The sequence below is a fragment of the Arachis stenosperma genome, chromosome 4, assembly GCF_014773155.1.
Source record: "Arachis stenosperma cultivar V10309 chromosome 4, arast.V10309.gnm1.PFL2, whole genome shotgun sequence".
NCBI classification, from domain to species: Eukaryota; Viridiplantae; Streptophyta; class Magnoliopsida; order Fabales; family Fabaceae; genus Arachis; species Arachis stenosperma.
Genome location: NC_080380.1, coordinates 64,372,721 through 64,388,099, shown reverse-complemented (window position 1 = coordinate 64,388,099; position 15,379 = coordinate 64,372,721). Strand labels below are relative to the sequence as shown.

General features: G+C 38.5%; 1 non-coding gene across 1 annotated transcript; it reads left to right on the top strand.

The window, feature by feature from the left end:
• The first annotated feature begins 623 nt into the window (after positions 1 to 623).
• Positions 624 to 731, top strand: LOC130977379 (small nucleolar RNA R71). The gene has a single exon (XR_009085072.1). It is a non-coding gene; the product is annotated as a small nucleolar RNA R71 (small nucleolar RNA).
• The last annotated feature ends 14,648 nt before the right edge of the window (positions 732 to 15,379 follow it).

The following is a 15,379-nucleotide window of genomic DNA, read 5'->3' as shown; positions in this document are numbered from 1 at the left end:
TCATGAAACTTTGAGTGGTCTTTATTAGATCAGAGACCATTGTTGCTAAGTCAGAAGTATTCTGCTTAGAACTCTCTGTCTGTTGCTGAGAAGATGATGGAAAAGGCTTGCTATTGCTAAACCGTTTCTTCCACCATTATTGTTATTGAAACCTTGTTGAGGTCTCTCTTGATTCTTCCATGAGAAATTTGGGTGATTTCTCCATGAAGAATTATAGGTGTTTCCATAGGGTTCTCCTAGGTAATTCACCTCTTCCATTGAAGGTTCTCAGGATCATAAGCTTCTTCCTCAGATGAAGCATCCTTAGTACTGTTTGGTGCATTTTGCATTCCAGACAGACTTTGAGAAATCAAATTGACTTGTTGAGTCAATATCTTGTTCTGAGCCAATATGGCATTCAGAGCGTCAATCTCAAGAACTCCTTTCTTCTGACTAGTCCCATTGTTCACAGGATTCCTTTCAGAAGTGTACATGAATTGGTTATTTGCAACCATTTCAATCAATTCTTGAGCTTCTGCAGGCGTCTTCTTCAGATGAAGAGATCCTCCAGCAGAGCTATCCAAAGACATCTTGGATAGTTCAGAGAGACCATCATAGAGAATACCTATGATGCTCCATTCAGAAAGCATGTCTGAAGGACATCTTTTGATTAATTGTTTGTATCTTTCCCAAGCTTCATAGAGGGATTCTCCATCCTTCTGTCTGAAGGTTTGGACTTCCACTCTAAGCTTACTCCATCTTTGTGGTGGAAAGAACTTTGCCAAGAAGGCATTGACTAGCTTTTCCCAAGAGTCCAGGCTTTCTTTAGGTTGAGAATCCAACCATATTCTAGCTCTGTCTCTTACAGCAAAAGGGAATAGCATCAGTCTGTAGACCTCAGGGTTAACCCCATTAGTCTTGACTGTGTCACAGATTTGCAAGAATTCAGCTAAGAACTGATGAGGATCTTCCATTGGAAGTCCATGGAACTTGCAATTCTGTTGCATTAGAGAAACTAATTGAGGCTTAAGCTCAAAGTTGTTTGCTCCAATGGCAGGGATAGAGATGCTTCTCCCATAGAAATCAGGAGTAGGTGCAGTAAAGTCACCCAGCACCTTCCTTGCATTGTTGGCATTGTTGTTGTTTTCGGCTGCCATGGGTTCTTCTTCCTTGAAGAATTCGGTCAGGTCCTCTAAAGAGAGTTGTGCTTTGGCCTCTCTTAGCTTTCTCTTCAAGGTCCTTTCAGGTTCAGGATCAGCTTCAACAAGAATGCCTTTGTCTCTGCTCCTGCTCATATGAAAGAGAAGAGAACAAGAAAATGTGGAATCCTCTATGTCACAGTATAGAGATTCCTTGAAGTGTCAGAGGAAAAGAGAAATAGAAAGAAGAAGGAGAAGAAGAATTCGAACTTTAGTAGTTAGAGTTCAAATTTTGCATTAAGAAGGAGTAGTACTCCATAAATAGAAGGATGTGGGAAGGAGGGAAGAGAACTTTCGAAAATTCAATTAAAAGATTTTGAAAACATTTTGAAAATTTGATTGGTAATTTTCGAAAATCAAAAGTGAAAAAGAAATCAAGTGATTTTTGAAAAAGATTTTGAAATTAGAAATTAAAAAGATTTGATTGAAAAGTTATGGTTTTAAAAAGATGTGATTGAGAAGATATGATTTGAAAACAATTTTAAAGGATATGATTTGAAAACAATTTGAAAAGATGTGATTTTAAAAATTGATGACTTGCCTAACAAGAAAAGATATGATTCAAACATAAAACCTTCCTTAATAGAAAAGGCAAAAAACGTTCAATCAAATCATTAATTGTTAGTAAGTATCTTTGAAAAAGGAAAGAAATTGATTTTGAAAACATTTGATTGAAAAGATATGATTTGAAAAAGATTTGGTTTTGAAAAACTTTGAAAACTTGAAAAAAAATTGATTTGAAAACAAAATCTTCCCCCTAGCACCATCCTGGCGTTAAACGCCCAGAATGGTATACATTCTGGCGTTTAACGCCCAAAATGCTACCTTTTTGGGCGTTAAACGCCCAACCAGGTACCCTGGCTGGCGTTTAAACGCCAGTCTGCCTTCTTCACTGGGCATTTTTGGATGCTCAGCTTTTTCTGTATAATTCCTCTGCAGTATGTTCTGAATCTTCAATTCTTTGTATTATTGACTTGAAAAGACACAAATTAAAAATATTTTTGGATTTTTTTTTTAATAATCAAAATGCAACAAGAATCAAATAACAATGCATGCAAGACACCAAACTTAGCAGTTTGTGTACTACTGACACTATATGAGACACATAAATACTCAAGCCAAAAGAATTCAAAGATCAGAGTAAGAAATCATCAAGAATTACTTGAAGATCTTTAAGACACATGAATGAATGCATGTAATTGACACCAAACTTAAGATGAGACACTGAACTTAAGCAAGAAACAGCAAATATCTTTTTGGTTTTTATGATTTTGTAAAAAATTTTTTTTTTGTGTTTTTCAAAAATTAAGTGGAAAAAGGTATCAAAATTCTTAATGAGAATTCCAGGAATCAGTGCATTGCTAGTCTAAGACTCCGGTCCAGGAATTAGACATGGCTTCACAGCCAGCCAAGCTTTCAAAGAAAGCTTCGGTCCAAAACACTAGACATGACCAAAGGTCAGCCAAGCCTTAGCAGATCACTGCTCCAAAAGCAAAATTGATGAAAATCAACAAGCTCTTGTGGTGATGAGTTGAAACCTCGGTCCAATGAAATTAGACATGGCTTCTCAGCCAGCCAGATTTCAACAAATCATCATGAAACTCTAGAATTCATCTTCAAGAATTTCGAAAAAATAAATACCTAATCTAAGCAACAAGATGAACCGTCAGTTGTCCAAACTAGAACAATCCCAGGCATTGTTACCAAAAGCTTGCTCAAAACTTGAACAATCCCCGGCAACGGCGCCAAAAACTTGGTGCGCGAAATTGTGAACAATACTTTTCACAACTCTCATAATCCCCGGTCATGAACTCCAAAAACTTGGTAGCTCAATTCCATGGCATTACACAACTTCGCACAACTAACCAGCAAGTGCACTGGGTCGTCCAAGTAATACCTTACGTGAGTAAGGGTCGATCCCACGGAGATTGTTAGCATTGAAGCAAGCTATGGTCATCTTGTAAATCTTAGTCAGGCAAACTCAAATATATATGATGATGAACAAAAATAATATAAAAGATAAAGATAGTGATACTTATGCATATCATTGGTGTAAGAGCTTCAGACAAGTGTATGAAGATGCCTTCCCTTCCGTCTCTCTGCTTTCCTACTGCCTTCATCCAATCCTTCTTACTCCTTTCCATGGCAAGCTCGTGTAGGGTTTCACTGTTGTCAGCAGCTACCTCCCATCCGCGCAGTGAAAGCTAATGCACGCACTCTGTCACAGTACTGCCAATCACCGGTTTGGTTCCCTCCCCTACCGGAATAGAATCCCTCTTTTGCGTCTGTCACTAACGCCCAGTAGGTTACAGGTTTGAAGCACGTCACAGTCATTCAATCATTGAATCCTACTCAGAATACCACAGACAAGGTTAGACCTTCCGGATTCTCTTGAATGCTGCCATCAAGTCCTGCCTATACCACGAAGATTCCGATTAAAGAATCCAAGAGATATTCACTAAGCCTCAGATGCTTGTAGAACAAGAATGGTTGTCAGTCACCTTGTTCATGAGTGAGAATGGTGATGGGCGTCAATCATCACCTTCATCATGTTGAAGAACAAGTGATATCTTGGATAAAGAACAAGCGGAATTGAATGGAAGAACAATAGTAATTGCATTAATACTCGAGGTACAGCAGAGCTCCACACCTTAATCTATGGTGTGTAGAAACTCCACCGTTGAAAATACATAAGCATAAGGTCTAGGCATGGCCGAATGGCCAGCCTCCAAAGGCCTAAGATAGCATAAAACAAAGATAGCTACCCAAAGTCTCTCCTTTTACAATAGTAAAAGGTCCTACTTATAGAAAACTAGTACATAGATGAGTAAATGACATAAAAATCCACTTCCGGGCCCACTTGGTGTGTGCTTGGGCTGAGCAATGAAGCTTTTTTCGTGTAGAGACTCTCCTTGGAGTTAAACGCCAGCTTTAGTGCCAGTTTGGGCGTTTAACTCCCAATTAGGTGCCAGTTCCGGCGTTTAACGCTGGAATTTCTTGAGGTGACTTTGAACGCCGGTTTAGGCCATCAAATCTTGGGCAAAGTATGGACTATTATATATTGCTGGAAAGCCCAGGATGTCTACTTTCCAACACCGTTGAGAGCGCGCCAATTGGGCTTCTGTAGCTCCAGAAAATCCACTTCGAGTGCAGGGAGGTCAGAATCCAACAGCATCTGCAGTCCTTTTGAGTCTCTGGATCAGATTTTTGCTCAGGTCCCTCAATTTCAGCCAGAAAATACCTGAAATCACAGAAAAACACACAAACTCATAGTAAAGTCCAGAAAAGTGAATTTTAACTAAAAACTAATAAAAATATACTAAAAACTAACTAAAAGATACTAAAAACATACTAAAAATAATGCCAAAAAGCATACAAATTATCCGCTCATCAATGTTCATCATGATCTTCAAAGTGTTCTTGGTGTTCATCTTGACATTCATAGCATTCTTGCATGCATCTTGTGTCTTGATCCAAAATTTTCATGTCTTGGGTCATTTTTGTGTTTTTCTTTAAAAATTTAAAAATCAAAAATATCTTTTCCTTATTTCTCTCCAAAATTTCGAAATTTTGGGTTGACTTGATCAAAAATTTTCAAAATTAGTTGTTTCTTACAAGGCAAGTCAAAATTTCAATTTTAAAAAATCTTATCTTTTCAAAATCTTTTTCAAAAATCATATCTTTTTCATTTTTTTTATTATTTTCGAAAATTTTCAAAATTTATTTTCAAAATATTTTCAAAATCTTTTTCTTATCTTTACATCTAATTTTCGAAAATTAGCTAACAATTAATGTGATTGGTTCAAAAATTTGAAGTTTGTTACTTTCTTGTTAAGAAAGGTTCAATCTTTAAGTTCTAAAATCTTATCTTGTAGTTTCTTGTTAGCTAAGTAATTTTAAAAATTAAATCTTTTTCAAAATATCTTTTTCTTAAAACTTTTATTTTATCTTTATCTTATCTTTTTCAAAAATTTTATCTTTTTCAAAATTTGATTTCAAAATATCTTATCTAACTTCTTATCTTCTTATCTTTTTCAATTTTGATTTTAAATCTTTTTCAATCAACTAACTAACTTTTTGTTTGTTTCTTATCTTTTTCAAAACCACCTAACTACTTTTCCCTCTTCTATTTTCGAAAATATCTCTCTCTTTTTCAAAAATTCTTTTTAATTAATTAATTGTTTCATGTTTAAATTTTAATTGTAATTTTCGAAAATCACTAACCACTTTTTCAAAAATTATTTTCGAATTCTCCTCTTTTCTTCTTCTATTTAATTATTTAATTACTAACACTTCTCTTCACCTCTCTTCATCTCACATCTCTGCCATCCTCACAGTTGTGTTTCTTCCATTACATTACATTCTTTGTCTACCCCTCTTCTCCTACCCCTTTCTTCTTCTACTAACATAAAGGAATCTCTATACTGTGACATAGAGGATTCCTCTTTCTTTTCTTGTTTTCTTCTCTTTCATATGAGCAGGAACAGGGATAAAGGCACTCTTGTTGAAACAAACTGTGAAGTTGATTTTGGACCAGGTTCTGTGCACCAAATCTTGGGAGCCATTACCTTGGATTATTAAAGTAAAAAGAATAAATAAAGAAAATTAAGAGAAGCTAAATTACAACAATCCAGAAGCAACCTCTTAGAAATTTTCGAACAAGAGAAAGAGATGGCAGAAGAAAATAATAATAATAATGCAAGGAGAATGCTTGGTGACTTCACAAAGCCAACGTCCAAGTTTGATGGAAGAAGCATCTCCATTCCTGCCATTGGAGCCAATAACTTTGAGCTTAAGCCTCAACTAGTTGCTTTAATGCAACAAAACTGCAAGTTTTATGGACTTCCATCTGAAGATCCTTATCAGTTTTTAACTGAGTTCTTGCAGATCTGTGACACTGTAAAGACAAATGGAGTTAATCCTGAAGTCTACAGACTCTTGCTTTTCCCTTTTGCTGTAAGAGACAGAGCTAGAGTATGGTTGGATTCACAACCCAAGGATAGCCTGGACTCATGGGATAAGCTTGTCACTGCATTCTTAGATAAATTCTTTCCTCCTCAAAAGCTGAGCAAGCTGAGAGTGGATGTTCAAACCTTCAAACAAAAGATGGTGAATCCCTCTATGAAGCTTGGGAAAGATACAAGCAGCTGACCAAGAGATGTCCATCTGACATGTTTTCAGAATGGACCATATTAGATATATTCTATTATGGTCTCTCTGAATTTTTGAAAATGTCACTAGACCATTCTGCAGGTGGATCTATTCACCTGAAGAAAACGTCTGAAGAGGCTCAAGAACTCATTGACATGGTTGCAAACAACCAGTTCATGTACACTTCTGAGAGAAATTCCGTGAACAATGGGATACCTCAGAAGAAAGGAGTTCTTGAAATTGATGCTCTGAATGCCATATTGGCTCAGAACAAAGTGTTGACTCAACAGGTCAACATGATCTCTCAAAATCTGAATGGACTGCAACATGCATCCAACAATACTAGAGAGGCAGCTTCTGAAGAAGCTTATGATCCTGAGAACCCTGCCATGGCAGAGGTTAATTACTTAGGTGAACCTTATGGAAACACCTATAACTCATCATGGAGAAATCATCCAAATTTCTCCTGGAAGGATCAACAAAAACCTCAACAAGGTTTTAACAATGGTGGACGTAATAGGCTGAATAATAGTAAGCCATATCCATCATCTTCTCAGCAACAGACAGAGAACTCTGAACAAAATAATTCTAATTTAGCCAATATAGTCTCTGATCTGTCAAAAGCCACTTTCAGTTTCATGAATGAAACAAGATCCTCCATTAGAAATTTGGAGGCACAAGTGGGCCAGCTGAGTAAGAAAGTCATTGACACTCCTCCCAGTACTCTCCCAAGTAATACAGAAGAAAATCCAAAAGGAGAGTGCAAGGCCATTGATTTAATCAAAGTGGCCGAATGCACCAAGGAGGAGGAGGACGAAAATCCTAGTGAGGAAGACCTCCTGGGACGTCCCTCAAGCAAGGAGGAGTCTCCTATTAAGGATCCTGAGGAATCTGAGGCTCATCTAGAGACCATAGAGATTCCATTAAATCTCCTTCTGCCATTCATGAGCTCTGAAGAATATTCTTCCTCTGAAGAGGATGAAAATGTGACTGGAGAACAAGTTGCTCAATATTTAGGAGCTATCATGAAGCTAAATGCCAAGCTGTTTGGTAATGAGACTTGGGAAAGTGAACCTCCCTTGCTCATTAGTGAACTAGATGCTGGATTCAGAGAACTCTACCTCAAAAGAAACAAGATCCTGGCAAATTCTTAATACCTTGTACCATTGGCACAATGAGCTTTGAAAAAGCTCTATGTGATCTGGGGTCAGGGATAAATCTAATGCCACTCTCTGTAATGGAGAAGCTGGGAATCATTGAGGTACAACCTGCCTTGTTCTCATTACAATTGGCAGATAAGTCAATAAGACAAGCTTATGGAACAATAGAGGACGTGCTAGTAAAGGTTGAAGGCCTTTACATCCCCACTGATTTCATAATCCTAGACACTAGGAAGGAAGATGATGAATGCATCATCCTAGGAAGACCTTTCCTAGCCACAGCAGGAGCTGTGATAGATGTCAACAGAGGTGAGTTAGTCCTTCAATTGAATGGGGACTACCTTGTGTTTCAGACACATGGCCATCCCTCTGTGACAAAAGAGAGTAAGCATGAAGAGCTTCTCTCAGTTCAGAGTCAAGAAGAGCCCACACAGTCAAACTCTAAGTTTGGTGTTGTGAGGCCACAACCAAACTCTAAGTTTGGTGTCCAAACCCCATATCCAAACTCTAAGTTTGGTGTTGGGAATACCACACTTAAGTTGACCTGATCACCTTGTGGCTCCATGAGAGCCACTGTCAAGCTATTGACATTAAAGAAGCGCTTGTTGGGAGGCAACCCAATTTTATTTATCCAATTTTATTTTATTTTGTTTCTTTGTTATTTTTGTGTTTAATTAGGTACATGATCATGAGGAGTCACGAAAAAATCAAAAAAAAATTAAAAACAGAATCAAAAACAGAAGAAAAAAATTTTTCACCCTGGAGGACGCACGGGCTGGCGTTCAACGCCCAGAAGGAGCATCTTTCTGGCGTTCAACGCCAGAACAGAGCATCTTTCTGGCGTTGAACGCCCAAAACAAGCAACAACCTGGCGTTAAACGCCAGGTTGCGCACACAGAGGACAATCTGGCGCTGAACGCCAGAAACAAGCATGAAACTGGCGTTCAACGCCAGAAACATGCATAACATGGGCGTTTAACGCCCAGAACTAGCATCAATGGGCGTTTGAACGCCAGAATGTTGCATGAAGGCATGTTACATGCCTATAGGGTGAAGGAATGGTATTTCTTTTCACCTCAGGATCTGTGGACCCCACAAGATCCCCACCTCAGGATCTGTGGACCCCACAGGATCCCCACCTACCTTTTCTTTTAATCCTAATCACACTCTCCTAATCCAAATCTCATTCTTAATGTCACACTTCCCAAAAATCTTCACCTATCACCTCAATTCCTCTTCCCAATTACCCCATTCACCATTCACATCAACCCCTCTTCCCCATAAACCCCACCTACCTCCATTACATTCAAATTCAATTTTCCACCCTTTCCCACCCAAAATGGCCGAAACCCAACCCCCCCTCTCCCTATAAATACCTTTCCTTTCTTCTTCATTTTCACACAACACAAACCCCTTCTTCTCTCATATAGCCGAACCCACTCTTCTCCCTCTTTACCATATTCTCTTCTTCTTCTTCTACTCTTCTTTTCTTTCTTGCTCGAGGACGAGCAAATTTTAAGTTTGGTGTGGTAAAAAGCCTAAGCTTTTTATTTTTCATTCACCATCAATGGCACCCAAGACCGGAGTTTCCTCAAGAAAAGGAAAAGGGAAGGCAAAAGCTTCCACTTCCGACTCATGGGAGAAGGAGAGATTCATCTCCAAGAGCCACCAAGACCACATCTATGATGTTGTGGCAAAGAAGAAAGTGATCCCTGAGGTCCCTTTCAAGCTCAAAAAGAATGAGTATCCGGAAATCCGACATGAAATCCAAAGAAGAGGTTGGGAAGTCATAACCAACCCCATGCAACAAGTCGGAATATTGATGGTTCAAGAGTTCTATGCCAATGCATGGATCACTAGGAACCATGATCAAAGTATGAACCCAAGCCCAAAGAATTATCTCACAATGGTTAGGGGGAAATACTTGGATTTCAGTCCGGAAAATGTGAGGTTGGCGTTTCATTTACCCATGATGCAAGGTGATGAACGCCCCTACACAAGAAGGGTCAACTTTAATCAAAGGTTGGACCAAGTCCTAATGGACATTTGTGTGGAAGGCGCCCAATGGAGAATAGACTCCAAAGGCAAGCCAGTCCAACTAAGAAGACTAGACCTCAAGCCTGTAGCTAGAGGATGGTTGGAGTTCATTCAAAGATCCATCATCCCTACAAGCAACCGATCTGAAGTTACTGTGGATCGGGCCATCATGATTCATAGCATCATGATTGGAGAGGAAGTAGAGGTTCATGAAGTCATATCTAATGAACTCTACAAAATAGCTGACAAGCCTTCATACATGGCACGGCTAGCCTTCCCCCACCTCATATGTCATCTATGTTACTCAGCTGGAGTCATCATAGAAGGAGATGTCTCAATTGAAGAAGACAAGCCCATCACCAAGAAAAGGATGGAGCAAGCAAGGGAAGCACCTCACGGTCCTCAAGAAGTGCATGAGGAAGTCCATCATCAACAAATTCCTGAGATGCCTCAAGGAATGCACTTCCCTTCCAACAACTATTGGGAGCAACTCAACACCTCCTTAGAAGATTTGAGCCATAACGTTGAACAAATAAGGGTGGAACATCATGAGCACTCCATCATTCTCCAAGAAATAAGAAAAGACCAAAGAGCAATGAGGGAGGAGCAACAAAGGCAAGGAAGGGACATAGAAGAGTTAAAGAATATCATGGGTCCTTCAAGAAGAAGACGCCACTAAAAGGTGGACTCATTCCTTGTTCTTTATTTCTTTCTGTTTTCGGTTTTTAATTATTGTTTTTATCTATGTTTTTGTGTCTCTACTTCATGATCATTAGTATGTAACCATGCCTTAAAGCTATGAATAAAATCCATTAGTCCTTCACCTCTCTTAAAAGAAAAATGTTTTAATTCAAAAGAACAAGAAGTACATAATTTTCGAAATTATTATTGAATTTAGTTTAATTATATTGATGTGGTGACAATGCTTTTGTTTTCTGAATGAATGAATGAACAGTGCATATGTCTTTTGATCTTGTTGTTTATGAGTGTTTAAAATTGTTGGTTCTTGAAAGAATGATGAACAAAGAGAAATGTTATTGATGATCTGAAAAACATCATGAAATTGATTCTTGAAGCAAGAAAAAGCAAAAAAAAAAAATGGCGAAAAATAAAGGATCCAAGGCTTTGAGCATCAATGGATAGGAGGGCCCAAGGAAATTAAATCCAGGGCCTAAGCGGCTAAAACAAGCTGTCCCTAACCATGTGCTTGTGTCATGAAGGTCCAAGTGAAAAGCTTGAGACTAAGTGGTTAAAGTCGTGATCTAAAGCTAAAGAGTGTGCTTAAGAGCTCTGGACACCACTAACTGGGGACTTTAGCAAAGCTAAGTCACAATCTGAAAAGGTTCACCCAGTTATGTGTCTGTGGCATTTGTGTATCCGGTGGTAATACTGGAAGACAAAGTGCTTAGGGCCACAGCCAAGACTCATAAGTAGCTGTGTTCAAGAATCAACATGCTTAACTAAGAAAGTCAATAACACTATCCCAAATTCTAAGTTCCCCCAGAGACGCCAATACCTCTAAACTACAAAGGAAAAAGTGAGGTGCCAAAACTGTTCAGAAGCAAAAAGCTACAAGTCCCGCTCATGTAATTAAATTAATATTCATTGATATTTTGGACCTTATAGTATATTCTCTTCTTTTTATCCTATTTGATTTTCAGTTGCTTGGGGACAAGCAACAATTTAAGTTTGGTGTTGTGATGAGCGGATAATTTATACGCTTTTTGGCATTGTTTTTATATAGTTTTTAGTAAGTTTGAGCTACTTTTAGGGATGTTTTCCTTAGTTTTTATGTTAAATTCACATTTCTGGACTTTACTATGAGTTTGTGTGTTTTTCTGTGATTTCAGGTAAATTCTGACTGAAATTGAGGGATTTGAGCAAAACTCTGAAAAAGGCTGACAAAAGGACTGCTGATGCTGTTGGATTCTGACCTCCCTGCACTCGAAATAGATTTTCTGGAGCTACAGACCTCCAAATGGCGCGCTCTCAACGGCGTTGGAAAGTAGACATCCAGGGCTTTCCAGCAATATATAATAGTCCATACTTTATTCGAAGAATGACGACGCAACTTGGCGTTGAACGCCAAGTACACGCTCCTTTCTGGAGTTAAACGCCAGAAAAACGTCATGATCCGGAGTTGAACGCCCAAAACACATAATAACTCGAAATTCAACTCCAAGAGAAGCCTCAGCTCGTGGATTGATCAAGCTCAGCCCAAGCACACACCAAGTGGGCCCCGGAAGTGGATTTATGCATCAAATACTTACTCATGTAAACCCTAGTAGCTAGTCTAGTATATATAGGACACTTATCTATTGTATTAGACATCTTTGGTCTCAGTTTTGTTTTATTCTTCATCTTAGGAGATCATTGATCACGTTTTAGGGGGCTGGCCATTCGGCCATGCCTGAACCCTTTGCTTATGTATTTTCAACGGTGGAGTTTCTGCACACCATAGATTAAGGGTGTGGAGCTCTGCTGTACCTCAAAGATTAATGAAGTTCTATTTTCTTTTATTCAAATCTCTATCTTATTCTTATTCCAAGATATTCATTCGTACCCAAGAACATGATGAATGTGATGAGTTAGATAACCCTCATCACTATTCTCACTGATGAACGCGCGTGATTGACAACCACCTTCGTTCTACATGCAACAAGGCTTGAATGTGTATCTCTTAGATTCCCCAACAGAATCTTCGTGGTATAAGCTAGATAGATGGCGGCATTTATCTGGATCCGGAAAGTCCAACCTTGTCTGTGGTGTTCCGAGTAGGATCCTGGGAATCCGGAAAGTCTCACCTTGTCTGTGGTATTCCGAGTAGGATTCCGTTCATGAATGACTGTGACGTGCTTCAAACCTGTAACCTGCTGGGCGTTAGTGACAGACGCAAAAGAGGGATTCTATTCCAGTAGGGGAGGGAACCAACCGGTGATTGGCCGTACTGTGACAGAGTGCGTGAGCATTAGCTTTCACTGCGAGGATGGGATGTAGCTATCAACCATGGGTGATGCCTCCAGACTGGTTAGCTGTGCGAGTGACAGCCGCATAGGATATTTCCCCGTGAGGATTGAAAGTAGCCACAGCTGATGGTGAACCCCTATACAAAGCTTGCCATGGAAAGGAGTAAGAAGGATTGAGTAGAAGCAGTGGGAGAGCAGGCGTCCGAGAGCTCTACAGCATCTCCATTCCGCTTATCTGAAATTCCTACCAATGCATCTGCATAAGTGTTTCTATCCCTTTTTATTTTCTTATTTTATTTCTATTTTCAAACCCATAAATCTTTAATCCTCCTGACTGAGATTTGCAAGGTGACCATAGCTTGCTTCATACCAACAATCTCTGTGGATTCGACCCTTACTCACGTAAGGTTATTACTTGGACGACCCAGTACACTTGCTGGTTAGTTGAACGGAGTTGTGAAAGAAGGTCAATTTCTAAAAGGAATAATTTCACAAATGATGCCAAAAGGCACAAAATAGGAATCACAATTTCGTCCACCAATACTCATTCATCAAAAAAGTACTCCAACAGTCCACAAGCTTGCCGGGAAGGTAAAACAGTTAAAAACAAAGTTTTCATTGAAAAATAGGGCAGTGTGCATACGCATAGAGTTGTGCGTGCGCATGCCCATAATAGTTTTCCAAACGTGTGCATATGCATATAGGTGTGCGTACGCACAAAAAGTAAAATTTTCCATTTTGTGTGCACGCAAGGGTACGTGCGAACACCCTCAACAGAAGGCACTTTCCAGCATGTGCGTATGCACAACATGCAAATTTTGCAAGGTGTGTGTGCCCACATAATGTGCAAACACTCTCAACAGTAGGCATATCCCTATGTATGCGTGCGCACCAGAGTGTGTACGCACGTTTTCACAATTTTACAGGGTGTACGTGCACACAATGGTGTGCGTACGCACAAGTAAAAATGTGGCCCCTGTTTAGAGCACACGCATAGCAGTGTGCGTGGGCACACATACCAAAATCACAAATTCTGCAACATCACAGAATTTTAGATTTTTGACACTAACTTCCAACGATCATATCTTCTTCTAAAAATTTTCAATTTCCACAAAATATATATTGTTTTAAACCTCTTTAAATTATCTTTACTTTGATACAAAATTTAATAAATTTCAAAAACCTTAGCTCAAGATATGATCCGTCGAAATTCACCAAAAACTAGTTTTTACTAAAAGTTCACTAGGTCCTCAAACCTTCAAAATTCACAACCAAACCAATTCAAAGCCTATTCAATTTCACCATACAACCCTACCAAATACTATACTTTACCTTTCTATTCCAACTCAATCGATTCAACATCTACCTCAATCAATTCATCCACATAAACCCAATAATTTCCACAATTTCTACATCAAGGTTCCAACATCAACAACTTTAACATAATCTCACTACTCATAAACATCACTTATCCTATCTCAATATCAACATTCACCATTATCATCACAATCATCAAAATCATCATACATCACAATTATCAACAATAAATTTTAATCCAATCCTATGGTCCACTAGTCTAAGTGTCCAGAAATATTACGTATTACATAAAGGAAACCAACACCATACATTGGCCAATTCCAAATATGCAGAATACCGAAATTTGAGTACAAAAAATCTTTCAACCAAAATCAAGCCACCAATTCCAATCCAAATGCTTCCAAATATCCAAGGCAACTCCAACAAGCACTAATACTCAAACTAACATCATATATTTTATAAAATCAAAACCTAATACTCACAATATACCAAACTACAAGGGTCTTGAGAAACCTTACCCTATTCACAGAAATTGGGGGTGAATCCAACAATTCCTCACTAATTGTTAGCACCTAAACAATCAAAACACAAAATTTCACTCAAAACTAAAACCTAAAATTCAAATTTCACAAGGGCGGAAAAACTGGACAGGAATTTTTGATATTCTTACCACTTTGGTTAGATAAAATTAATGGGCTCAACAAGAGCTTCACGTAGCTACAAACGGCTCGTCAATCGGAGCTCCGTAGCTCAATTATAAGCGAAAGAAGATGAATGTGAATAGTAAAACCCTCTCCTCTCTTCTCTCAACTCACCAGTTAGAGTTTTTGGCCATTTGGCCCAACTTTGGCGCCCGGTTTTCAACTTTAGTTATTTTCATAAGTTTTTCTAACATTTTTATTACTCTCACGCCGTACTAGACAGACTTAAGCCGGTACTGCCAGCTAATTTACCGGTACGCATTTTTACACATTTTTCTGCTGAAAATTACATTTTTCAACTCAGAAAAATCTACTGAGTCCAAATATCATATTTAAATTTTCTAATTAATATTCTAAATTTTTGAACCTATTTTGGACAATTAATTTATTTTAATTAAGTGGTTAATTAATCGCGATTCTTACATTTTGGGCTTTCAGCCCACGATTATAACGTTACTCATCATCAATTATTGTTATTATTTTTTTGAAACTCAACAAAAATAGAAAAAAATGTGAAATATGCTAATGAATGGTGGATGATGGATGGATCGTCCCAAGCTTATTTATAATCTAGATCCTAACCTAAATTTTAAATTTAAACTAATCCTAGTCTTATCTTTTCTAGAAGGATAAGATAAACCTAACAATATCTTAAATTTAAACTAAGTTTAATCAAATCTTAAATTCTTAGAGCGTGTGGGCCGAGTCATGTCCATTTGACAGAATACTGGGCCTTGATTTTGCATGGCCACTGGCACCAAATGTTGGGCACTGGCATCCCTCTTTAATTCTTTATGGGAGCTGGGCGCTAGCTTGTGGTGCTAGGCGCCTAGGCTTTTTGGATTTCTCCTGATCATGGATTCTTGGTG